The sequence below is a fragment of the Sarcophilus harrisii genome, chromosome 2 (assembly GCF_902635505.1).
Source record: "Sarcophilus harrisii chromosome 2, mSarHar1.11, whole genome shotgun sequence".
Taxonomy (NCBI): domain Eukaryota; kingdom Metazoa; phylum Chordata; class Mammalia; order Dasyuromorphia; family Dasyuridae; genus Sarcophilus; species Sarcophilus harrisii.
In genome coordinates, this window is record NC_045427.1 from 444,257,776 (window position 1) to 444,284,780 (window position 27,005).

At 37.5% G+C, this 27,005-nt stretch overlaps 1 protein-coding gene across 1 annotated transcript in view; it reads left to right on the forward strand.

Moving 5' to 3' along the window:
- Positions 1–3,244: 3,244 nt before the first annotated feature.
- The window catches only part of GSN (gelsolin), a 75,799-nt gene continuing 52,038 nt past the window's right edge, over positions 3,245–27,005 (forward strand). The window contains exon 1 of the mRNA XM_031954218.1: positions 3,245–3,345. The gene's annotated coding sequence lies outside the window, so the exon portion shown is untranslated. The remainder of the gene's footprint in view (positions 3,346–27,005) is intronic.

Here is a 27,005-nt window from a genome sequence, read left to right on the forward strand (position 1 = left end):
TATGTTTCTTTTTTTTTTTTAATAAAGCTTTTAATTTTTAAAACATATACATGGATAATTTAACAACATTGACCCTTTCATAGCCTTTGTTTCAGATTTTCTCCTCTTTCCCCCTACCCCCTCTCCTAGATGGCAAGCAATTCAATATTTTAAACATGTTAAAATATATGTTAAATCCAATATATATATAAACATATTTGTACAATTCTCGAAAAATAAGATTAAAAAAAAAAAAGAAAGTAAATGAGTAAGAAAACAAAATGCAAGTGAACAACAACAAAAAAGAGCAAAAATGCTATGTTGTGATCCACACTAAGTTCCTATAGTCCTCTCTGTTGGTAGACGGCTCTCTTCATCACAAAATCATTGGAACTGGTCTGAATCATCTTCATTGTTGAAAAGAGCCATGTCCATCAGAATTGATCATTGTATGATCTTCTTGTTGTTGTGTACAATGATTTCCTGGTTTTGCTCATTTTGATGAGGTTTAGGTTTTGAGGTTCCCTTTTGTAGGGAACCAAATGATAAGGTCTAGATTTAGGGAACTAAAATGAGATTAGGGTTTCTGGGTCAGGGAGTTAAATGATAAGGTCTAGTGGCAGGTTCAGGGTTCAGGGAACCAAATGGATAGGTTTGGCTCTCCTGCACCCCCTTGGGATTCAGCACAAGGATAGGGAGTTTGGGGAACCCCCTTCTGGCAGTGTAGGGATTCTCTGTAAAGGAATTTACAAACCTGAAAACCTAGATTGATAAAAGGTTTATTATAGGGATTGGGAAATAACATTAGAAATCCTGACAGAGAGGCATAAAGTCTCATTAGGGAAATGGGTGAGGGTAAAGAGAGAGGATAGCACTGGAAAAGAATATTATTCCAGTGGGTAGAGGCCTCCTTGGCATAGCATGGCATAGCATGATTTGTTTAGAACCTCTGCAAAGTGAGGATTTTAGATTGGCTCTTTTATAATAGGCGCTTTGGCTGCAAACTGAAGGGGGTTAGTGGGTGGAATTCCAAGTTGGCTCTATCTACAAACTAGGTTTCAGCTTGAGCTGGAATTTGAGTAGAATTGAATGAGTTCTTTTAATTGAAAGGGTTGGAATTCTTTTAGGTCAGGACTGAACCAACCCCATCTAGATAACAGAATAAAGCTGTTTATCTTGTTTCCCTTTGGCGGGATCCCTCACTGAGGCAGAGTCCAAGGAGAATTTCTCCTTCAAAGATTTTTAGAGTTTCCGGGTCACTTCTTCAATTTCACCCAGCATCAGTTCATGTAGGTCTCTCCAGGCCTCTGAGATCACCCAGCTGGTTGTTTCTTACAGAACAATAGTATTCCATCTAGGTTTCCTTCTTTAATTCTTAGACTCTCAAGAGAGTTTATCCAGGCTGTCTTCTATTCTTGCCTTGAACCTCCTTATTTCTTCATTGTGAAATTCTTATCTACCTTTAAAGCTTAGCTCTGGTGCTACCATGATGCCTTTTTGATTCTCCCAAGAGCTGGTACTCCCTCCTCAAATTACTTTGTGATGAGTTGCAGGGAGAAACCATGTGATCAATGAAATCACCAAGAATATGAATTCCTTGAAAGCATTTCATTTTTGTCTTCACAGTATCTTGAACATAGTAGAGACTTAATAAAAGTATGTCAAACTGGCTTTTTAATTCTATGTTCTATAATCTTTTTCAGTTTTAATATGTTACATCTTAAAAGATCTTCCAAATCTCATGTATCTATGAACTCTATGAAAAAGAGTCAGGGACAGGGTGTGGTAGTGTCTTACCTCTTTAATTTTTAGAGGAAGTGAACTTTAGAGTCTTTCCCAAGTCAAAAAAGTTAGCCAAATGTGATGTGGTATGTTGTGTAAACAAACTAGAGACAAAAGAATAAGACAGAAAAAGGAGAGTGTTGATGAGAACTGGTACTGAGTTTCAAAGTAGGATTCCAGTGTCCTACCCAATTCAGAATCACAGAATCAAAATACCTTTCACAAGATGTAGTCAACTCTAAGCTGAAGATACATGATGTCATATGTTTGAGATATTATAAAATACTGAAAAGGTGTGGGGAAATATCCTTCTGCCTGGTATTAGCTTAGATTATGCTAATGTAGAATATTAAAACAACAACACTGATGCTCTCTTTAAAAAAAAAAAAAGTATTTTATAGGGCATCGAGGTGGCAGTGGAGAGAGCACAAGCCCTGAAGTCAGGAGGACCTGAGTTCAAATTTGACCACAGATACTTAACACTTCTTAGCTGTGTGAGCCTGGGCAAGTCACTTAACCCCAATTGCCTCAGCACCAAAAAAAAAAAAAAAAAAAAAAAAAAAAAAAAAGGTATTTTATTATTTCCAATTACATGTAAAAAGTTTCAATATTCATTTTTGTAAGATTAAGTTCCATATTTTCCTTCTTCCCTTATCTTCCCCCTTTTTATGAGTAGCAATCTGATATAGATTATACAGGTACAATCATTTTAAATATATTTCCACATTAGTCATGTTGTGAAAGAAAAATCAGAAAGGGCAAAACTGAGAGAAAGAAAAAAAAAAAAAAATGAAAATAGTGTTTCCGTCTGCATTCAATCTCTATACCTCTTGCTCTTGGTTGCCAATGGCATTTTTTTGTCACAAATCTATTGAGATTTTCTTGGGCCACTGGACTGCTGAGGAGAGTTGTCTATCATAGTTGATATCACACAATCTGCTCTTAAGAAAGAGTCTACAATGGGCCGTCAGGCTAGGCCGGGGCTAGGCAGAGAGCCAAGAGAAGTCTGAAGGAATGGAAAAAACGGGGAACTTCTGGTGAAGACACCCAGTGTGAGTCCCAGCTTAGACACTGGTGCTGATGAGTAAATTCCCTACTCTTCCCATCCATAGTTATTTGCTTTCATCTGTCACGAAATTGAAGTAGATGTTACTTGAAACCCTTTTTGCTCTAGCGGGGCTTTTTTTTTTTTTTTTGTGAGTTCACAGGGTAACTTCTCTCAGCCGCTTCCCCAAACTGTTAGGAAAGAAGGATGGTAGGTTTGCATCAGTGAGCAGTCTGAATGGTCCTGGGTCGCGACTGAGCCCTTTGTGTCCTTTAGGTGGGAGGGGTGTCGCTCCGCCCCCAGCACTCTCAGGCCCAGCCCCCCCACGAACCCTGCAGCCAGCCCTGAGCCCCTTTCAATTAGCGTACCCTTTGCTCCACGCCCCAGAAGGTGGCTCCTACCGTAGAGCCCTGCCCTCCATGCCAGCCCCACCCGGCCTTGCCTAGCCCTACTCAGCCCTGCGCACTGTCCCGCCCGGAACCAGCTGATTCTCCGGATAGAGTGCAAGTAGCTTCTCCAAGTCTCCGCAAGAACAGGAGGTAAGTGAGCTGTCCCAGAGTCTCGGGAGTCCAGTCTGGAGTGGGGAGTGGGGAGTGGGAGTCGGGAGTCGGGAGTCGGGAGTCGGGAGTCGGGAGTCGGGAGTCGGGACCAGAGCCTGCTTGATTCTCCCTGGTCCTGCGGGGCCGGGCCGTGCTAGCTTCGGGAGCTAGCGGGAGGGGGAAGGAGAAATAGACAGCTAATGAACACCTGCAAGATTCCATCCCTCTAACACCCTCTCGACTCTGTTCCCTCCCCCAATTTCCTACCCCCCTCCTCACTATGCATCTTAGACTAATGGAAGTAGAGTAGAAAAGAAAACTCGGTCCCAGCCTCCATCTTCATTTGGTCGAGCAGCCAAGTTAAGGATTTCTGGTTCTAGAGCAGGGATTCTGGTTCTGGAGCTTACCCTTCCTTCCACCCCTTTCTCCAAATTCTTCCTTCCTTAAAGGGAGTGGGATTCTAAAAACATAGGAACAGTGGGGGGGAGGGTAGAGAAGGAATGTGTAACGTGGCAGCCCCCTACCAGTATTTTTGCTCTCTCACACAGCCCAGATACTATACTTCGAATATATTCCTTGTCCTAAACTGGTGTTTGATCAGACATAGATTTCTTTCAGATGTCCACTCCCCCTCATAATTGTCCCCACTGTCCCTTGGGTAACCACACCCCGCTTTATACGGTTCAATAAAATTGTGACCTTCAGTCACTAAAGCCCTAAACTAGGGCCCATATCCCCTAACACATCAAGCCAGTGTCCACCTTTACTCATAAAGCTGGTGCCCCCGAAGACATAGCTATCTTAGCTGATACCAAAACCATCTTCACAGATAACTTTCAAGCAGGTGGTCAGATCCGTTCTCCTATGGAGCCATTTAACTTTGCAGCAGTCAACTGAGATAGGATCAAGATTGATTCGATGGCTGATACAATACTAAAGACATTCTGCATGGAATAAGAAGACACAATTATGCTAAAACTTTATCACCACTCACCTTCTTTCATTTAGAAACTTTAAATGCTTACCTGATCAATACTTCTAAACTTTTAAATGTATTTCCTTAGAAGAAGAGAGTTTGACCAAGGTTTGCCTTAAACATTACAAGCTGAAAAACAGCTTTTCCAGGATAACATTCAGGTAGGGCTTTCATATTAAAGGAGTCCACCTGGAAAATGATCATTTAGGAAAAACTAGCCTCTAGGGGTTGTTTTGATAATAATTTGCATAGCACCTGTTCCTCTGGTTGTAAAATTAGAACAGGCTAAATGCAGATTATTCCAGTGGAAGGAATACTAGACTAGGAATCAGGAGACCTGGGCTCTGATTCTTCCTCTTTCACTAATAGTCAAGTCACTTCTTTCTGAACATGAATTTTCTTATCTGTAAAACTTTGGAGTTGCATTAGGTGATTTCAAAGATCCCTTCAGCCTGAACATTCTTTGATCTAAATTTCCTTCTTAGTTCAAAAACTATCATTTTAAACCATCATTCCCCGGCAGTAGGGATAATGATGCCGTGAGTTAATTGCTTGGTGTCTCTAAGCTATTCTTGGAGATCTTTCATTCAATTATGGACTAAACTGCCCTATTGAGGACATATTTTTGAGGATTTGACAGACCAGATGGGAGGGTTTTATGGAGATGATGTTTTTCTGACAGAACATTGGGAGAGTCTCTTGGGAAAATGTTGGTACTCAGTCTCATTACTTTGCAATGATTTTTTTTTCAGACTGCTATTTATACATTCCAGGGAAACTGTAAATAGTTCAGATTAGTTTGAATTGGCATCTGGATGAAATTTATATAAGTTAGTGAAATTTTTGTGAAAATAGAATAATAGAGCACTTCCCTTCTTCCATTTCATGTATTTATCTTAATTTTTTTTTTTTTTTTTTTTTTTTTTTAGCAAAATCAATGTTGGGGGCAACTAGGTAGTACAGTGGATAAAGCACTAGCCCTGTAGTCAGGAGGGCTGGAGTTCAAATGTGGCCCCAGATACTAAACTAGCTGTGTAACTCTCTTTGCTTCATCAAAAAACAAACAGACAAAACAAAACAATGATGAATCTTGGAAGATGAAATGTTTGGATTAGATTAAAGAATTTGTAAAAATGTTTGCTCATGAATAAATGTACACATGTCAGTTTTCTTAAAGCTACATTTATTTTAAAATCATTGTTATTTTTTAAAATCATGGAATGGTAGAGTTAAAAGGGATTTTAGAATCTAAAATGACAGAATTGGAAAGGACCCTAGAACGCAGAATAGCATTGCCAGCCAGGGTTATAGAATGTTATTTCTTGAAGGAAAATTAGAATACAATATAGAAAATTGGAAATGGAAAGCATCAATGAACCTGATCCTTTCATTTTATAGAAGAGGAAATGAGACTCGGACAAGTGAATCAGTTTATCCAGATGATTTAGTGAATGAGCTAAAACTAAAACCAAAGTCTCCTGACTCTCAGTTCTGTGTTTTTTCTACTACTCTGCCTTGGTACTTGTCAATGCTTACAAATTTCAGAGCAATGGAATTTTAATGTCCTTACTCCAGTAAAGGCTTATTTATAGTGCTTATTTCACTGAGATGAGGATAGTTGATACATTTTATAAAAACAAGCTTCTGAAAAGAACTAGTTCTGAAAGAACATTTTCAAGCTAAACCAAGTTTTTTGCTTTTGGTTTGTGTATTTTTCCTTTTGAGTCTTTGATTTTATTGTCTGGATACATGGATGTATTCACTGAAAACAGCAACCACAGTAGAGGTTGCAGCACAATTTTTCCTATGGAGGAGGAGGAGGACAAAGAAGGGATAGGATTATGAGTCATCCAGCCTAGCTTTGCAGAGCACACATAAATAGCAAAGCTAAAAGGAATATTAGAGCATAGAATGTCAGAGTAGGAAAGGACTTAGAACCTAGCCTATGAGAAACTAAACTTTTAAAACAGGATAGAACTTTAAAAACCATCTAGACTTGTTCTCTCATTTGATAAACTGAGACTCTGAGAACTCCTTAGTGGCAAGCAGTTCTAGAAACCTGAATTTATTATTTTTTTTCATGACATGTAGACATTAAAAAAAAAAAAAAGCTTTAGAAGATTTAGTAGTCATTGTGATGTTTTACCAGACTGGCCTTTTCTTCAGAAAAGGATGTTGCAGAAGTAAAGTTTGATTTGGAATCCAGAGCAGACAGTTCTTCAAATGCTGAATTTTAAGGGGAAAAAAATGAAGATAGGAATCTGGAGAAGGAAACCAGTATTTAGGCAGCTGGTGAAAATTAAGTAAAAATATAATATGCCTTTTAACACAGAGCCTGCCCATCCTTTTAGCATTTACTGTGGTTTCTGAGGTCACTGTTTAGAGCCTTTCCGCTGGTTAGACAGTCTGCTAGTGACACGCAAGCTACTTCCACTGTATAATTCTCTTCTCTTTGGGTTTCATATCAGTACTTTGAAAGGAAAGGCATTAAAGGAAGTAGATTGAAATAGACTTTGGTCTGAATTCACATAGAAGGCAAATGAGTACTTCACACTAAACACTTTCCTATACTGCTTAACCAGTATTGGATTAAGTTGATGCTAATCTCTATTATGTAGGAGGAAAATGTATTGAAATGTGCTCTCGTTTCTATGCAAAGTCACTTTACCACCTATATCTTGAGTTTTGTTATTTGTAAAAATTAGGAGTTGGACTAGATGATTTGTTACAACCATAGAATGTTAAAGCTGAAAAGGATGATCAAAGACTACAATGACATGGCATATTGGAATTGGAAGAAAGCGTTGAATATAGGGTTATTGAGATTTTTAAAATATTATTTGTTTTTATATTACCTTCATTTCATATTCTTATCCATTTCTCACCTAGAAAGCCATCCCTTCAATCAGTTAGCAAGCATTTATTAAGTGCCTGATATGTGATAGATACTGTGCTAGGTGCTAGGAAAACAAGGGCAAAATAAAGGCAATAAATCTTTTATTGTCAAAGAGTTTACACTCCTTATAACAAAGAAAGAAAAAGAAACAAGGGAGGAGGGGAAAGAAGCTACTGAGTCACTTTGAGGAGCAAATCAACCAAATTAAATATTATGTGTAGTATTCATTATTCATAGTTTCCCTCTAAAACCAAAAAAGGGAGGAAGGAACATTCTTATATTTCTTCTCTGAATGTGAATTTGGTTATTTTTATCATACAGAACAGAATGTAAAAGGATGTTTTTTCTATCTTATGAAGTAGATGATCTCGCATCCCTTTCAGCTCTACATTCTACATTCTAATATTCTATGTCCTAAAGTTCTTTCTAGATCTAAAAGTGCTTCTAAGTCCTTTCCAGTTTTAAAATTTAAAGTCTAATGTCTTTTCTATATCTAACTTGTTGGATACATTCTATTACATGATTAAACCAAGACCTAGAGAAATAAATGACTTGGCTAAGGTCACATAGTAGAACTGGGGGCTGAATCAAGTTGTCTACATTTCCAGTTCAATGCTCTCGTCTGAACTTCTTTGCAAAGCATGTGGAAAATCATTGCAATAATAGATTTTAATGATTTTAAAATAATACTTTGAAAGGTTAAGGATCTGTAATTTTGTAAAGATAGATAATTCATTCCACCAACACATATTGTAAGCCCACTACACTTTGGTGGGAATTTTTATATCCAAAAATTTATCACCCTGAAGCAGGTAATAAGTTTTTATAAACTTATTTAGGCTACGCTTTGGGCAACAGGCATATCAAATGTTACTGGGTCCATAAAATTGTTAAAATTTATATACTGAATTAGGATTTATGAAGTGCTTTGTGTGTATTATTTGATCATCACAACAATTCTTTGAGATAGGTAATATTGGTGGGTATTAGCCCTATTTTACACATCTGCAGATGGAGGTTTAGAAAATGATAGAATGGAGTCTTCTGACTCCATATACAAGATCTTTCTATAATTCCACAATTTGCTTTTTTAAGGACATGGAAATACAACTGTCTTGTTAACTAATGTAGACAACTAAGCTGAGTCATTCACACCAGAAATCACCCTGGGGAATGCACAGAAACCACCTTTTTTTCAACAGCATATGTCACATTGAGCAACATGCATGGCAAATATCACAGTCTGTGTGATTATTGTTGTGATTAAGTAGCTAGAGAGGCTATAAAGTAGAGTGGAAAGAGCCCTAGCTCAGAAATCAACATACCTAGGTTCTAGTCCTGACTTTCTCTGACTTGCTGATTGGCTTCTGGAAAATCCTTACCTCCTCTGATCCGCAGTCATATCCTCATCAGTCACAGGGGATTAGATTGGATGATCTTTCAGGTCTCTAGCAGTTTTAATATTCCATGGTTCTCTTATTCCAGTGCAGCAATTGTCTTTATTGCTGAACTCAAGGTTATATCAACATGGAACCACTTACTGGAACTGTTGGTGGTTCTTTTGTTAAACTGAAATGGCCGACATTATCTGGACTTAGGTGGGTGGTATTTGCAAACATAACATATGTTTTCCTGATTTTTTGCCCACTCTTCTAGGGGAAGACTTCAGAGAGGTAGTTATCCAAGCTGACAAAGCCCTACTCCTCCCTGCCTAAGCTTCATGACTAAGCTGGGCCTGTGGCCAGGATGGTTTTAAAATGGACTCCTGGAGTCTTCATAGCAGTTCCTGAAAAAGAAGCATTCAGTTTTGTTAAACTGATAGATGTTATCAAGAAGGATACCTAAAATATAGAATGCTAGAGCTGGAAAGAATGCTATTATAAAGGATATTAGAAATAGAAGGGACTTTATTTTATTATTTTTTTTCATTATAATAACTTTTTATTGACAGAACCCATGCCAGGGTAATTTTTTACAACATTATCCCCTGCACTCACTTCTGTTCCGATTTTTCCCCTCCCTCCCTTCACCCCCTCCCCTAGATGGCAAGCAGTCCTACATATGTTAAATATGTCGCAGTATATCCTAGATACAATATATGTGTGCAGAACCGAACAGTTCTCTTGTTGCACAGGGAGAATTGGATTCAGAAGGTAGAAATAACCCAGGAAGAAAAACAAAAATGCAAGCAGTTTACATTCATTTCCCAGTGTTCTTTCTTTGGGTGTAACTGCTTCTGTCCATCATTGATCAATTGAAACTGAGTTAGGTCTCTTTGTCAAAGAAATCCACTAGAAGGGACTTTAGAACACAGAATATTATAGCTAAAAAAATCTTTAGAATATGCAACCATAGAAATATAAAACTTTTGGATTATCTTCCATTTACTCTGAATATATCTTGTATGTATTTAGTTTTATTTTATTTTTTGTTTTTTTCTTGTTTGGTTTGATTTTTCATATTATTTCTTCCATTAGAATGTAAATTCCTTTGGGTCACAGGTTATTTCTGCCTTTCTTTATATCCCCTAACACTTAGTAAAAGCCTGACACATATAAGTATTTTAAATACTTATTGACTGGAGCTGACATTACAGATAATTGTGCCAACTCATACTTTTATTTCATTGATTTTTTAAAAAATTGTTGACACCTTTTTCTTAATCATCCACGTTTCTGAATATGAACTTTCCCTCTACCTATCAGCCTGATGACTAAATCCTTCCTTGTAACAAAGCTAATATTGAAGAACTGGTGATAAGCCCATCCCCATTCCCAACTCTCTTCTTAAATGAAAGTTCAAATTCAATTCTGGGAAACCTAGCTTTTCTTGGGAGGGGTTAGGCTCCCTTTTCTCTTACACTTTAGTTTATTAATCCACCAGCTCAGTGGTGTATTTACATACAATCTAGGTTATTACTAACACCTAGGGTTTCCCACAAAAGGGGGAAGTAGAAAATTCTCAGTGTAAAATGTGAATTAAGTATGGATGGGTAATTTATTCCTACACACAAAGGAAAAGTTAAGAAACAGTGCTTATTAACAGAAAGCCTTAAAACTGGATTAAGTAATGTAGTTTATAATTACTATTATAGTCTTCTGGGAAGTTGGTTCTGAACTCCATTAAAATACAAAGAAATTTGAGGGCCTGCTAATTAAACATTTTACATTACTTTGACTCTACACTCTCAAACAACTTTTGGGATATGTCTGCTGGTAAACAGGAAAGGCTTGAACCAACTGTCTTTTCAATTGCTACCCTCTCTAAGTATTACTGGACTAGTTGCCAGGAACATGTCCTCTTGCCACTGTGCAATTCAAACTTGATGGGAGCCAGGACTTCTGACCTCTTGAATTCACAAGATTGCTCTAAGCCTGGACACAGTCATTTCTGGATAGATGCTTTTGTTCACCTGAAATCATGAAAGAACACAAAAGAAGAAAAGGCAGTGGAGGATTCAGGCAAAAGCTCATTAACTTTAGCCCACATGCCCCAGGTGCCATGTGGACAAGATTGTTGTGGATGCTGGAGGTGTAAAGAACCAGTCCATTCTCACTCTATACTGGAAATATCTGGGTCGCATGGTGATGTCACCTGGAGGGTTAAAGCAGGAGCTGTCAGTTATTTTAATTGGTACAACACACTGAAGTGCTTATTACACAGCAGAGGAAGTCTAATCACTCAGAATTTGCCATGTCATACCAAAATGTGGAGTCCTTTCCACACTGAGTCATCCCATGGTTGGAAATAGGCTTCAGAGTATAGTTGGTCAGAACTAGGAAGGGCAACTTTGAGCATGATCAGTGGAATAACCTCCATGAGTTAATTTAACTTGGACTGTTTGCTTAAACAGTTAAGCAAAAAATACCTGACACATTGTGGTCAGACCTTTATATGACATTCTGCCTTGGTAATCTCCTGTCGTACCAAGAGGAAGAAGTTATGCTCCATTATTTGTTCTCTAGCACCATTTTTGTGTTTTCAATTACCCAGGACTCTGTTTCCTCTTAGTGATGTTTCCATTTACATGGTATTGCTCTGAACTTTGCACCAGTTTAGACAAACCTTTCCACGTTTATCTGAAATCTACATATTTGTGATTTATTATTATATAGCAATCTTCCATCACATTCATGTTGTTCTCCCATCTTATAGATGTAGGATGAAAGTTCATGAAAGGATTGATTCTTCCTTGTAATTCTTAGTAGCACAGCTGGGATTAAAACACAGGTCTGCAGACTAGGGTTCCTTTTACTATATTACATTGCCATCCCTTCCTGCCTCCTTTTCTCTGTCTGTGTGTCTGTCTTCTCTGTCTCTGTCTGTCTCTCTTTAATCATGGTTTGAGAAAAGGAATGATTGTAGAAGCTGCCAACAGTATGATTTCTAAAAGGTTTTATTGTATAAATTCTGGTTTGTTTTTTTAAGAAAGTATTCTTTTTGCTTATGGTTTTACGTTGTATAAGACTACTCCTCCTACTAATAACTAGCATTTACGTAGCACCTAAAAGTTTGCAAAGCACTATGAAAAACATGGAAAGCAGTTGGTGGGGGATGTTGCCCAATTTCACACAGCTAGTAAGTGCCTGAGTCTAGATTTGAATTCACAATTTTCTTGACTCCAAGTTCAGCGCTCTAGCCGACTAGCCTTTAACTGTGTTTTCTTGTTTTCCCAATTAGATTATAAGCTCTTTAAAAAAATAAGCAGCTGGGGCAGCTAGGTAGTGCAATGGGTAAAGCCCTGAAGTCAAGGGCCTGAGTTCAAATCTGGCCTCAGACATTTACTTTCTAGCTGTGTGACCTGGCAAGTCACTTAACCCCAATTGCCTCAGCCAAAAAAAAAAAAAAGTAAGCAGCTATCTGTTCTTCCCTTATTTCCACTCTCCCAATTGTTAGATGCTCAATGAAACCTGGTGGGTTCTATGATGCTCAGCATTTGTGGAGTCCTGGTATGGGGAAGTTGTTTGAAGGGCTTGCTACACACATTTTGGAGGTAACTGCTAGGGTTGATTGACAGACAGTTGGTCAGCTCTCCTTCCAGAGGATCTAGTACTGTTTTGCTGAGAAGGCTGTATGACAGAGATTATATTAAACTCATTCATGCTTTAGAGAACAAGCCCTATAGAATTTCTATAAGAACAAAGTACAGAGCTTAGGGGCTCCGGGGCTACAGTGATAATACTTTGGATACTTTACAAAGCAGAAAAAGAAAACTTGGCTGGAGCAATCTCAGCTCTCTTGGGATGTGATCCAAGGCAGTGACCCACAATGGCAGTTACTTCATGGGATGAGGGAATCCAGTAAAGTAATAATAATAGCTTACATTTACATAGCTCATTACAGTTACCAAGCACTTTCTAATGCATTATCTTATCTGATCTTCACAAAAAGTGCAGCTAAATAGGTGAAGTGAGTATTAATGTTCTTTCTACCAGAGAAGAAAGTAAAGGTCTAAAAGTGTATTTGATTTGTTCAAAGTCAAACATCTAATAAGTGAAAGAACTGTGATTCTAATCCAGTTGTCCCTGCATCTTTCCACTCAGGACATTATAAACAGATTTTGGCAAGGAAATGAGTACTATTGTCATTAACGCAGAGAAGTAAAGAGACATCCAACGTCATGTAATTAATTTTTCGTTACTCTGATTTACTGTATGAATTTTAATTACTTCCCCTTTTCTAAGCCTCAGTTTCCTCTTCTGTAAAATGAGGGGTTTAGCCTTGATGGTCTCTCAGATCTCTTCTAACATTCTATTATTCTAACTTGGGCAATGGCTACCCAACAATTAGACTTAAAGATGAGGTATTTAATTTCACCAAATCACCCTTCATCAGTAAACCACATTTAAAAGCAGCCCCTGATTGTCTAGGAAAGATTCCAACTCTTGAAGTTAATGCTATAGTAGTTGGAAAAGGAAGGCAAGTCCTCTCTCCTCAGAACTGAAAAATTGGGGGTGGGAGAGGAAGGGAGTCAGAAAAGATGGGGCAACAGGTTGGGTTATACTGTTCTGGGTTTGCTCTTTTATAAAATAGCTCTGATGTTAGACAAGCAGATACTTATTGTTATTTATCTAAGAGGAACAATTCAAATGAATCAGACCTACTCCACAATAATAATTTACACAGTTACAAAGTTCTTTTCATAATTATTATCTGATTTGATTTTTACACTATTACTCCCATTTCACAAATATGGAAGCTAAGGTCAGAGAGGGGAAGTGACTTTCCTATAGCTAGTAAGTGGTGGGAGGCAGGATTGTACTCAAAGTCCAGTACTCTTGGCCCTGAGACAGTCTGTTTCCCTGAATGTATTTGGTGTACAGAAAGCAGCTTGGCCCGTGTTAGAAGCAGCAGTGGTGGGAGGTAGTGTGGGGGTGGGGGAGTCTTTTTGATAGAACCACTTTTTCTCCTAGTGGGTAGCTCTTGGAATGGCAGCTGGTCTGGGCATGGGGGAGTAGGATGTTGATAGATTATTATTTATTGGTGGAGTGGAGGGGAGGGGTGCTGTGAGAAGCTGTTTTTCTTTCCCTTCTGGGATTCCCAGAATGCCACAAATAAGACATTGTGTTGGGAATTGATGGTAAGAGAGCTGTGGGGAACAGTATCCAGTTGGGGCTAAGCCTGTGTTGCCCATAGACTTGGATCTTTTCCAGGTCAGGCTTTGAATTCTTCAGGTAGATTCAGATATGGTAGCTGGGGACTCATTAACTAATTACACTCTATTGACCAACCAGAGCTAAACTCAGGCCCTTCATCAGTAATGCTGTTCAGTCATTTCAGTCATGTCTGGCTCTTTGTGACCCCATTTAAGATTTTCTTAGCAAAAATACTGTAGTGGTTTGCCATTTCCTTCTTCAATTCATTTTTATAGATGAAGAAACAGGCAAACAGAATAACTAGGATCACACAGTTGTAAGTCTTTGAGACCATATTTGAACTTAGCTTTTTCTAACTCCAGGCCCAGCTCTTTATTCAGTGTGTCATCCAGATACCCACCCTTAATAATAGTCCACTGTAAAGATAGACATCTCTTTAGAATCCCTTTCTCTGTAAGAGAATGTTTTGATTTATCCAATTGGAATCCTTGAATCCAAGGGTATGGTAAAGAGAACTGATTGTTAAATTTTTAGTATGATCATTTATACCTCAGAAATTGGTAAATGCCATAAATCAGGGCTTAATTGTTTTGTCAATTGTCTAAATTTAAGAAAGTGATGGAGAAAATATGAGTAATGCAGATTAAACTTTAAAATATATCACAAAGACAGTTTGTCTCTGGCTCCCCACCAACCCCTTCACCCTGAGTTATTGAATATTTACCAGCAGATTCTTTCTTGGATTTGGAAGCTAGAAATCTTAGAATCTATAGATTCAGAACTGGAAGGGATTTTATGACATGGAATGTTAGAATTAGAAAAGTCTTTAAATATCATTTAGTTCATTTGCCTAGATTTCTGGACATCTGACTTCCCCTCAGTATTCTTTCTGCCACACACACACATGACTTGCTGCTTCCATTTTTCCCTTGGTGATCCCCAAAGGCCACCTATTTTGTCCTTAGTTTGAGTTATCAGGAATCTAAAGTGCTCTTGGGATTTTTTGTCCAAAAGAGGAAGATACAAATCTATATTAGGAGTGAATGAGTCAGTAGGAAACCATCTGAAAAGAGGTTTTGGGGGGGGGAAGAGAAGGACCAGAAAAGAAAAAAATAAGAGGCAACATATGGGTTTGATAAATGTTTCTACCAAAACTATTTTATACTTAAGATGCAAAACAATGTGCTGTGTATATTCTGGAGTTAGTATATCATATGGTAGCAGGAGGCCTCTGTTTGATGTTAGAACTCAGCAAGAAGGCTAGAGAATTGGGCATTTGAACAGTTTGGGGGAAGTAAACTCACTTTCAGGATCCTCAAAACTGAAAAATGCTTAGATTCTTCCCCACCTCCCAAGCTGAGAGTAGCCTCTATCTTCTGATACCAAAGGAGCCAGGAGGCAGGATGAGCCAAGGTAATAAGACCTAAAGAGAGGGGATAAAGGATTTTACACATAGAACCAGCTGTGACTGGACTTGTTCAGGGAGTACACTGTATGTCAGGGTTAAAACAAAAAGAAGTCACATTTCTAGAAAGCTTTTAGATTTGCAAAGCAATGTGTTAATTGTATTCTCTGAAATTAGTGATGTAAATATTAGTATTTCCATATTGAAGATGAAAAAATGAAGCCTTAGAGACGCTAAGGGATTTGCCCAGGATCAAGCACCTAGAAAATATTAAAGCCAGGATATAAAGTCATATTTGATGTTCTTCATTCCATCCCAGGGATGAGGACTACATTGGCTAATTAAACCCAGACCCTATGTTCTTTTGACACGCTACTGTATCTTTGTTTTTCATTTTCATTTGTGCAGATTCTTATACTATTTGGGGTGGGTAGGTGGCTCAATTGATAAAATGTCTTGTCTTCCTGAGATCAAGCCCAGCCTTGGACACTTTATAACTGTGTGACCCTGAACAAATCACTTAACCAAGTTGGCTTCAGTTTTCTCATATGTAAAATGAACTAGAGAAAGAAATGGCAAAACACTATAGTATTTTTGTCCAGAAAACCCCAAATAGGGTCATGAAGAGCTGGACACCACTAGAAATTACTGAAAAATGAAATTTACTTTTTGCCTGCAGATAGAATATATATTTAGCCTTGGGAAGAGAAGGGTGTCTCATGCCATTTTTGAGTATTTGAAGGAGTATGATGTGAAAGAAGGATTAAATTTGTTCTCCTTGGCCCTTGACAGCAGCAAGAGAAGCAATGTAGAAAGGCACATTTAAACTCTTCTTAACAATTAGAGCTGTCACAAGCTATAATGGCCTCCCTGGGGAGGTAGAAGGCTTCTTCCACTTGGAAGGTCTCCAAGAGAGTCTGGATGGCTTTTGTCAGAGCTGTTGTAGAAAGGATTTATATTAGAAAGGAGGAGGTAGATTAGGTGACTTTTGAGGTCCCTTTTAATTTTGATTTTCTGTGAGCACATTTATAATCAGAGGATCATACATCTAGAGTTGGAAAGGTCCTCAGAAGCCATCTGATCTATCTCACTTCTTTTATAGATGAGTACTCTGAGGCCCCAGGAGGATAAATGGTTTGAGAATGGTCACAAAAGTAGTATACATTTACAGGGAGATGTGAACCCAAGTCATGCTACTCCAGAGTCAGTGCTTTTTCCATCATTTCATACTGCTACTTGGAAATAACTCTGGCCTTCCAAAGTGGGGGTGAAAATGGCAAGTCTGGAGACAGAACAATAAAAAGAAAACAGATTATCCTCATACAAATATAAATACAACATTTAAAAATAATTTTACAAAACTACTAGAAGCATACCTCAACTTTAGGTATCACCAGGCATCCTTACCCCTACTAGGCCTTGAGAAGCTTCACTGGAGGCAGCATGGCAGCCTCACAATTCACCCATTATGTGATTGAGTCTCAGTCTCTTGATCTATAAAATTAAAGATTTGAAAGAGATGATCTTTAAGTGGCTTCCTGCTCTAATATTTAAGGTCTTTGATAGCTCTAACATTTTCTGTCAATTGATAAACCCTAGCTAAGAGAATGAGGGTCATGCTTGTTAAGACATAGACTACTATTTTTCTAAATAAACACTATTTTGGTGGGGAGAAATTACGGAATCCCTCCCTAAACCCTCTGGCATCACACCTTATTTAGGTGATTCATGTTTAAATTTGGCTGTTTCTCACCCTCCTGAATTTCAGTGATATTTACCAAATTAAGCTTGGGACAGGACTTCATTTGTGCCCTGAACCACAAGAGCCTGGGGCGTGGACATTGGAGAAAAATGTACTCCTGTCTCTGAAAGACTGTTCCATGTCTAGTCATGAGGCACTGTTGGAATGGCCTTGGAAAACATTGGGAGCAAAAGGAATTTTCCAGGTTGTTTAGAACATTTTAGCCTTAGTTGCTCTTCTGAATGTTGATGATTTGAACTGTATATACAGAAGAATAGTTAAGTACTCTTCTGAATTTCTTGGCCACAAGATGAGCAGCTTGGGAGAGGGAGGAAGGAGGGGAAGATACTGATTTATCAGTGAGAAGCTGAGGAACTCCTCAATGGGCTACAGATGAAGTACTGATGATGAGAAAACACTTTATAGTTTACAGATCACTTTATGTACATTCTCCTCACAACATCTCTTCGAGGTAAGTAATACAAGTATGCTAAAAGGCTAACCTACCTAGGTTACTACCCATTCTCAATCCTAGTTTCCTTCTCTGTCAGATGAAAGGATATCTTCCAGCTCTAACGTTCTATGTTCTGAAATCTTTATATTTCAACATTTTTTATTCTAACCTATCTTCTGATATCCCTTCCAGTTCTAATAATCTATGCTTGTAGCATTTATATTACACTTTAAGGCTTACTAATTGTTATACAAATATTATATCATTTTATCTTCACAACAACTCCAGGAAATAGGTGCCTTTATTCCCATTTTGCAGATAGAAGTTAAATATCCTTGAGCTCAGGTCTCAAGTTCTAGCACCACCTAGTTACCTATTTATATGTGCTTTGTATACATGTTGCTTCTCCCTTTAGGATGAAGTTCCTTGAAGGCAGGCACCATTTATTGTTTTTCCTTTGTATATGTAGTACCTAGCATAATGCCTGGAAAAGAGATGTTTTAAAACATCCTTGTTTTTTGATTAATATGTTCTAAGATTCTGTATTTCTAGTTTCTATCTAGCTCTCTAATATTTTGTCATTCTGATGTTCAAAGAAAGAGGCAAGAATATTTGCCCAAGGTTACAAAGTTAATTAATAAGTGGTAGATATACAATTCAAACTTAGGCTTTTATCTGACTCTAAAGTTATCATGCTTTCGATTGCATTAGGTTGCCATTTCACCAATATTTTGATAGATTGTGAATGTCTTGAAGTCTGTTCCAGTTGAGTGCAAGTGCTGATGGGTCCTACCAATCTGAATGGCTTTGGGGATGGTTTCTAGAATAGGAATGTTTGAGAACCACCTAGATAAGTATCAATAGGTTTATTATTGTAAATTTGTCCATTAAGTAATGAATTCTTTAGTTTTGGTAACCTATGCTCCAAAACATCCCTGGCACTATATAACATGCTGATCTATACTAAATATTTTGTGATGTGTTTTGGAGTGAATTATTAACAATTATCTGATAATAGCATACATTTCTGTAGTACTTGAAGTTTGCAACTTTCTTTCCTTAAAATGACCCTATGAAGGAGGTATTGCAAATATTATCCCATTTTGTGGATGAGGAAACTGAGTCAGAGAAGTAAAGAGACATTTCCTTTTTTGAACTTCAGTTTACTGTTCTGTAAAATTGGGATAAAAGCAATTAATTGTACTACCTACTCTACAGGGCCCATATGAGGATAGCACTTATTTTCATTCTTTTTTAAAATTAAAAACTATTTTTATTTATTTTGAACTTAAAAAACAAAACAAAACAAAACAAAAAAACCTAACCATGCAAGTCTTTCCATGTTTTTCTTTGATCAATCAGCTCATCATTTCTTATAGCTTAATAGCATTCTATCACAATCATATGCCACAATTTGTTTAGCCATTCCTCAATTAGTGAGCATCCCCCCTTCAATTTCTAGTTCTTTGCAAAAACTATAGTATACTATATATAGTAGTTCTTTGCTACTATAAATATTTTAGAGAATGTAAATTCTTTTCCTAATCATTGTATTACTGGATTTAAGGGTATATACAAGTTTTTAACTCTTTGGGCATATTTCCATATTGCTCTCTAAAATAGTTGGGACAGTTCACAGTTCCACAAACAATGGTATCCTTATGTTTCCATACCTCCTCCAACATTTGTCATTTTCCTCTTCTATCACTTTAGCCAGTCTGATAGGTGTGAGATGGTACCTCAAAGAGAGCACTTTAACCTACCAAATCCAATAGAAATGTCAGGTTCTATTATTATAAGTCAGGACTGTTATATCATTGGATGGTAGAGAATCAAGGGTGGGCAGAAATAGCCCTGTAGAAATAAAGCCCTATAGAAATGATAGCTTCTGTTATTAAAGGGAGAACTTTTACATTACTGATTGGTAGAGAATAAAGTGTGGGTATAGAATACTGGGAAGTTACTAAATTCACCCTGGAGGCTTTGTCTAGGTGGCAAAACCTGGCCTAGACTCAGGTTTCTGGAGAACCTTGGCTTTGGGAGAGACATTGTGAAGTCTGAGTCATGGAGTGTGGGTGTATGAGTGTACATGAGCATGGAACTTCTCACAAGGTGTGGCTTGTGTGTTTATCACACTCCTATAAGAAGACTAGATTGGGCTACAAACTCATTAATGTTTATGTAATTGAAATGAGTTTTTATTGGATATAAATGTAATGTACTTGGGGAATATCAATTAAAAAGTAACTCACTGATTCAAACCAGTTCCAATTGTCCAGTAATGAAGAGAGCCATCTACACCCAGAGAGAGGACTGTGGGAACTGAGTGTGGATCACAACATAGCATTCTCACTCTTTCTGATATTGTTTACTTGCATTTTTGTTTTCTTTCTTGTTCTTTCTTTCTTATTTTTTCCTTTCTAGATCCGATTTTTCTTGTGTAGCAAGATAACTGTATAAATATATATATAGAGATATTGTATTTAACATATAATTTAACATGGATTACCTGCCATCTAAGGGAGGGGAAAATTTGGAACGGAAGGTTTTACAAGGATTGATGTTGAAAAAAATTACCCATGCATGTTTTATAAATAAAAAGATATAATGATAATAAATTAAAAAAAAAAAAGTAACACTTCTTTTACCATAGCATTTCAATTTCTAATGTACTTTTCCCATAACAGTCCTATAAGGTAATCCTGTGTAAGGATTATCTTTGTTTTACAAATGGGGAAATTGAAGTTCAAAAAGACTGGATGATTTAGAACCATAGGATTTAGATCTGGAAAGGATCTTTGGACCAGCTAATTCAACCTTTTAATTTTATAGAGGGAGAAAATAAGGCCTATAAAGGTGAAAACGACTTTGCCAGAAACACCCACCTAGTAAATAGTAGAATCAGGTCTTAAACCCAGGTTTTATTACTCCAGGGACAACATTCTTAGTACTATTGAATTTATGTTGGTGCCATGTAACTAGAAATTGAACCCATAAGTTATTTGGTTTATCTTTTAGCTTTGGTAGAGTCCAACTTTCTCTGAAATCTTCTGTGACCAATCTAGTCCTATGCAACCTTTCTTCTTGGACCACCTCATCCGCAGCACTTATTGTATTATTCATTGGGCACCCATTACTTATAATCCGGTATCTTTATTTATCTTTTTATTTGTATATGGAGGTGTATGTGTATGTGGTGTATATGTGTATATATGTGTATGGGATGTATTGGGTGATGAGGGAGAACTACCATTTCTGGTGTGAGGGCTTGCCGAACGCTTTTCAGGGCTGCTCATCCACCCTTGGTGTCCATCTTCACCCAGTTGTCCCCTGTGGCTCCAGGAAGCTGTGGCAGGCCCAGCAGCCACATCTGGATAGAAAACATCTCAGTTGGGTGGCGGAGTAGATGGAGTGCTGAGCCTAGAATCAGGGAGACTCATCTTCCCAAACCCAGCCTCAGACACTTACAGCTATGTGATCTGGGCAAGACACCTTTTTGCCATGGCCTGGAGAAGGAAACAGCAAACAACTTCAATGTCTTTGCAAAGAAAACCTCCACATGGAGTCATAGAGACTCAGACGTGACAAAATGGCTAAACAACAATGTGTATGTATATATATATATGTCTATAGGCCAAAGATCAGGTTTGTTAAGGAGGAGAGACTTCACCAAAATGCAAGTCACAGGGTGAATTACTTGGGCAGGGTAGCCCATGAAATAAAGACAGATATGGGTCTCACTTCTATATAGGTCTCTACTTCTGCAGTGACATTGGGAGGGTGGCAGAAAAGTGGTAAATGCTGCCAAGAATCATACAGCTTCTAGATAATCTGCAAATATTAGTAACTGTTGGCACTCTGAATGTGAAATCCTTACCCATTCACCAATGAGTCAACATATTGCAAAAACTAAATCATATCAATATTGACATTCTTGCAATGAAGCCAGAAGATATAATAAAATTGCACCTAAATAGAAGGCTCACAGGTTCTTCTTGGAAAGGCAGATGGTGGGGTTAGTGTTATAATGCACCCAAAGGCAAGAAGAAATATAATTTTATGGGACACTTGGTCATCTTACTTTACAGTGATGACTATGTAATGAACATGAGCAAAAAGGCTACCATATAGAGGATAAAAAAATAAAGAAATACTATGAGGACCTTGATAAGAGCCTCTGAATTAAATCGGCATATAAGTTAGTAATTGGCAAAAGTAAGCATTTCCTTGAAAAGGTAGGCATAGGGGATGATGGTGAAAAATAAATGGGAAAGCATGATGTAGGTCAAAAAAAATCAAAGAAGCTTAAGGCATATTGGCTACACAGAAGCCTCCTACATGCATATCATGAATACATTTTCCAAAAAGAGAGTTGGGAGATGCTGGATATAACCAACACTAATATTACAAAATAAGAAATTGATTGTATTAACAGATAAAAATATTTCATTACTTGCATTGGAATAACTTCCAAGTCAATTGTCTGTATTCAGTTAGATTATTGATTTATTAGTACAAAGAACAAAATCAACACCAAGTTTTAAGAATAAACATGAGAAATATGGTGATCAATTAAAATAACTCCAAACTGATGTATTTAAACAAACAAGTGAGATAGAATATGGAAATTGATGAAATATTGGACATCAATATAGACTATCATGATTCCCTACAGAAATTGTCTAAATCAGTCATCATGAAAAGACCAAGAGTCTAATCACTGTCTCAGCCAAGAGCAAAAGATACCAGTTGGTGATAGATTGATGTGCCAGATTGTTTCCAATAAAATATTAAGACACCTAAAATATTGTGTGGCTCCCTTATGGAAACCTTTAGGGAAGACATAGAAAAGAGTTTTTTTTTTCTTTTTATTTAATAGCCTTTTATTTACAGGATATATACATGGGTAACTTTACAGCATTAACAATTGCCAAACCTCTTGTTCCAATTTTTCACTCTTACTCCCCACCCCTCCCTAGATGGCAGGATGACCAGTAGATGTTAAATATATTAAAATATAAATTAGATACACAATAAGTATACATGACCAAAACATTATTTTGCTGTAGAAAAGAATCAGACTCTGAAATATTGTACAATTAGCTTGTGAAGGAAATCAAAAATGCAGGTGTGCATAAATATAGGGATTGGGAATTCAATGTAATGGTTTTTAGTCATCTCCCAGAGTTCTTTTTCTGGGCATAGCTGGTTCAGTTCATTACTGCTCCATTGGAAATGATTTGGTTGATCTCGTTGCTGAGGATGGCCTGGTCCATCAGAACTGGTCATCATATAGTATTGTTGTTGAAGTATATAATGATCTCCTGGTCCTGCTCATTTCACTCAGCATCAGTTCATGTAAGTCTCTCCAGGCCTTTCTGAAATTATCCTGTTGGTCATTTCTTACAGAACAGTAATATTCCATAATTTTCATATACCACAATTTATTCAACCATTCTCCAACTGATGGACATCCATTCAGTTTCCAGTTTTTAGCCACTACAAAAAGGGCTGCCACAAACATTCGTGCACATACAGGTCCCTTTCCTTCTTTATAATCTCTTTGGGATATAATCCCAGTAGTAACACTGCTGGATCAAAGGGTATGCACAGTTTGATAACTTTTTGAGCATAGTTCCAAACTACTCTCCAAAATGGTTGGATTGTTCACAACTCCACCAACAATGCATCAATGTCCCAGTTTTCCGCATCCCTCCAACAATCATCATTATTTTTCCTGTCATCTTAACCAATCTGACAGGTGTGTAGTGGTATCTTAGAGTTGTCTTAATTTGCATTTCTCTGATTAATAATGACTTGGAGCATCTTTTCATATGACTAGAAATAGTTTCAATTTCTTCATCTGAGAATTGTCTGTTCATATCCTTTGACCATTTTTCAATTGGAGAATGGCTTGATTTTTTATAAATTAGAGTTAATTCTCTATATATTTTGGAAATGAGGCCTTTATCAGAACCTTTGACTGTAAAAATATTTTCCCAGTTTATTGCTTCCCTTCTAATCTTGTCTGCATTAGTTTTGTTTGTACAAAAACTTTTCAGTTTGGTATAATCGAAATTTTCTATTTTGTGATCAGTAATGATCTCTAGTTCTGCTTTGGTCATAAAGACCTTCCCCTTCCACAGGTCTGAGAGGTAAACTATCCTATGTTCCTCTAATTTATTAATAATTTCATTCTTTATGCCTAGGTCATGAACCCATTTTGACCTTATCTTGGTGTACGGCGTTAAGTATGGATCAATGCCTAGTTTCTGCCATATTAGTTTCCAATTTTCCCAGCAATTTTTATCAAACATTAAGTTCTTATCCCAAAAGCTGGGATCTTTGGGTTTGTCAAAGATTAGGTTGCTATATTTGTTGACTGTTTTATCCCTTGAACCTAATCTATTCCACTGATAAACTAATCTATTCCTTAGCCAATACCAAATAGTTTTGGTGACATAGAAAAGAGTTGTGTAGGATAAGAAGGAATGAATGGGTCATGATCTGCATCATTTAAGGGAATGCACATTTTGAGGAAATGTAAGATTCCTTGAAGGATACCTCTCCAACTTGGTTGTAAATTCCCTGGTGGTGGGTTTGGTTGTTTATTTGTCTGAGGCCAGATGTGAACTAAGGAAGAGAAATCTTCCTGACTCCAGAGCCAGCACTCTATTCAGTACACCACTAAACTACATTAACTTCTTTGTAGCTCATATTGTACTTAGAATACAATGGTTGGCAGTGGGTATAACTGAAAGGCCCCCAAGCTGGGATGCACAGGACTTTTTTTCTGGATCAGGTTCTCCAACTAACTTGTTATATGAACTTTGTTTCATTGATATTGGTTTCTTTTGTAATTGTATATATTTTATTTTATGCATTTAGAAACATTAATCTGAGGAGATCAGTCCATAGGCTGTACTAGACTGCTAAAGAAATAGTAAGAGGAGGCACCTAGATGGCTCAGTGGATAGAGTCTTGAAGTCAGGAGGACCTGAGTTCAAATCTGGTTTCTGTCACTTAACACTTCCTAGCTGTGTGACTCTAAGCAAGTCATTTAACTCCCATTGCCACACACACACACACACACACACACACACACACACACAAAGACAGAAACTCCTGCTCGAGATAGTCTTTTGTCCCTTCTAGTCTAACAGCCTTGTAGTCTATAACTAGATGATTTCTATGATTCCTTCTGGGAAGCAATTAATAAATATTTGATGAATTGAATTTGAAAGGGAATGGTTCCCAGGAATGGCACAGGACTCACACTCCATCCCTTTAAATGATGAGCTGACCGGAAAAAATACTAACTCCTCTAGACAGCTGGTGCTCACTGGAGCGTGGAGGCAATTAGTTAACCAGAGGAAGTACTAAAGGACTTTTGGGGTAACAGATGGTTGCCCAGGCATTGGACTTATAATCATGGAATCTCAAAGGCCATCTAGTCCAACTGGAGTGTGCTGGAAACAGCTGTAACTAGCTGTTAAAATTTCATTGTGAGCATTTACACCTCCACAATCAACAAACTCTACAAATTAGGATGTGATTACTTTTTTTGTTGATTGTCTAGACTTAGGAATGTAATGGAGAAAATGTTAATAATGCAGATTCAACTTAAAAGTGTGTCAGGCATATTTTTTGGAAGGGGAGAGGCAAGTCGCTAAATATTTATCAGCATACCACTGAATCTAACCCTTTCAATTATTCAGTCTTCCTTCCCCCCCCCCCCAAGTCATGTTCGATTCTTTGTGACCCCATTTGGGGTTTTCTTGGCTAAGATACCAGAGTGGGTTTGCCATTTCCGTCTCCAGTTCATTTTATAGATGAGAAAACTGAAGCAAAAAGGGTTAAATGATTTGACCAAAGTGACACAACTAGGAAGTGTCTGAAACCATATTTGAATTCACAGAATTTGACAAGTATTCTCAATCTCAAGTCTGGTAGTCTATCCATTGCACCCAAATCTAACCCGAACTTGATCAGAAAATCTTTCTAAAATATCTCTAATAAGTGGCCATTCAGGCTTTCCTTGAAAACTTCTAAGAATGAGGTAATTATTGTTGTTGCTAATAACAAATAATTATTTTTAAAATAATAGCTTTCATTTAGTGGTTTAAGGTTCTGTAAAGCACTTCACATGTATTCTCTTTTGAGGCAAGTCATTCCACTTTTTGTCAGTTTCATTTTTAGAACATTTCTTAAATAAAAAAATTCTCTGCAATTTTAGCCTAGCCCTCCTTATTCTGTCCTTTGGTACCACGCAGATTTAGTTTCTCTCCTACATGATAGCATGTCAGATATTTGATGACAACTTCCTTCCTATGCCTGGCTTTTTCTCTTCTTGGCCAAACTACTTCCTTCAGCCAATCCATATATATCCTGGCTTCCAGTTCTGATAACTCTCCTTTGGACATTATTTATTTATCCATTATAATGGATAAAATATCCATTATTTTTATTTATTATAGCTTTTTATTTACAAGTTATATGCATGGATGATTTTACAGCATTGACAATTGCCAAACCTTTTGTTCCAATTTTTCCCCTCCTTCCCCCCATCCCCTCCCCCAGATGGCAGGTTGACTAATACATGTAAAATATGTTAAAGTGTAAATTAAATATAATATTAGTATACACTTTGGACATAATTTAGCCAAAAATGTGGCATCTAAATATGAATCCAATTCAGCATTAATTACATACCTATTATGTTTCAGACACCATGCTAGGTGTTGAGGATACAAAAACAAAATAGTTTTCTTTCCTCATTGAAGTTACATTCTATTAGGGGAAATAATGCGCACACAAATTGGTAAATATAAAATAAATATGTGGATTCATTTTGAAGGAGTACCTGGGAGGAATCAATATCATAAGATCATAGTTTTATAACTGGAAATGATCTTGTTGTTTAATTGTTTCCAACTCTTCGTGACCCCATTTAGGGAACATAGACAACAGTTTCCCATTTTTCTTCTCTAGCTCATTTTATAGATGGAAAATGGAGACAGAGAGTTAAGTGACTCACCCAGGGTCACACAGCTAGTGCATGTCTGAGGCCAGACTTGAAATCATGGAGACGAGTCTTTCAGCTCCAAGCCCAGTGCTTCATCCCCTGCACCCCCTCGCTGCCCTGGAAAGGACCTTAAAGGACATTGGTCCAAAAGGCCTTTTGTAGCAAGGGACAACAGTGCAGGCTTTATGGGCAGTAGAGATACCATTTACAGGGACTATTACATACCATAGTCTAGGGATTCCGGGGGCTCTTTCCTCTTGAATTAGAAACCCTAAACAGGAAAAGGACATTTGATCTGCTGCCATGTTGTTTGTGTTAAATAGTCAAAGATTACTGGATTTGGAGCCAGAACACTTGCATTTGTATCTGAAATCTGTGACTTGAGACAAAAGGTAGTACAGTGGTTAGAACACTGGGCCTGGTGACAGGAAGACCTGAGTTTAGAACCAGTCTCAGATGTTTACTAGCTGTTGGCCTTGAACTTCTGTTTGCCTCAGTTTCTTCTATTGTAAAATGGTGATGATGACTCACTGAGTTGTGAGATATTAGCCAAGGCAGTTGACACAG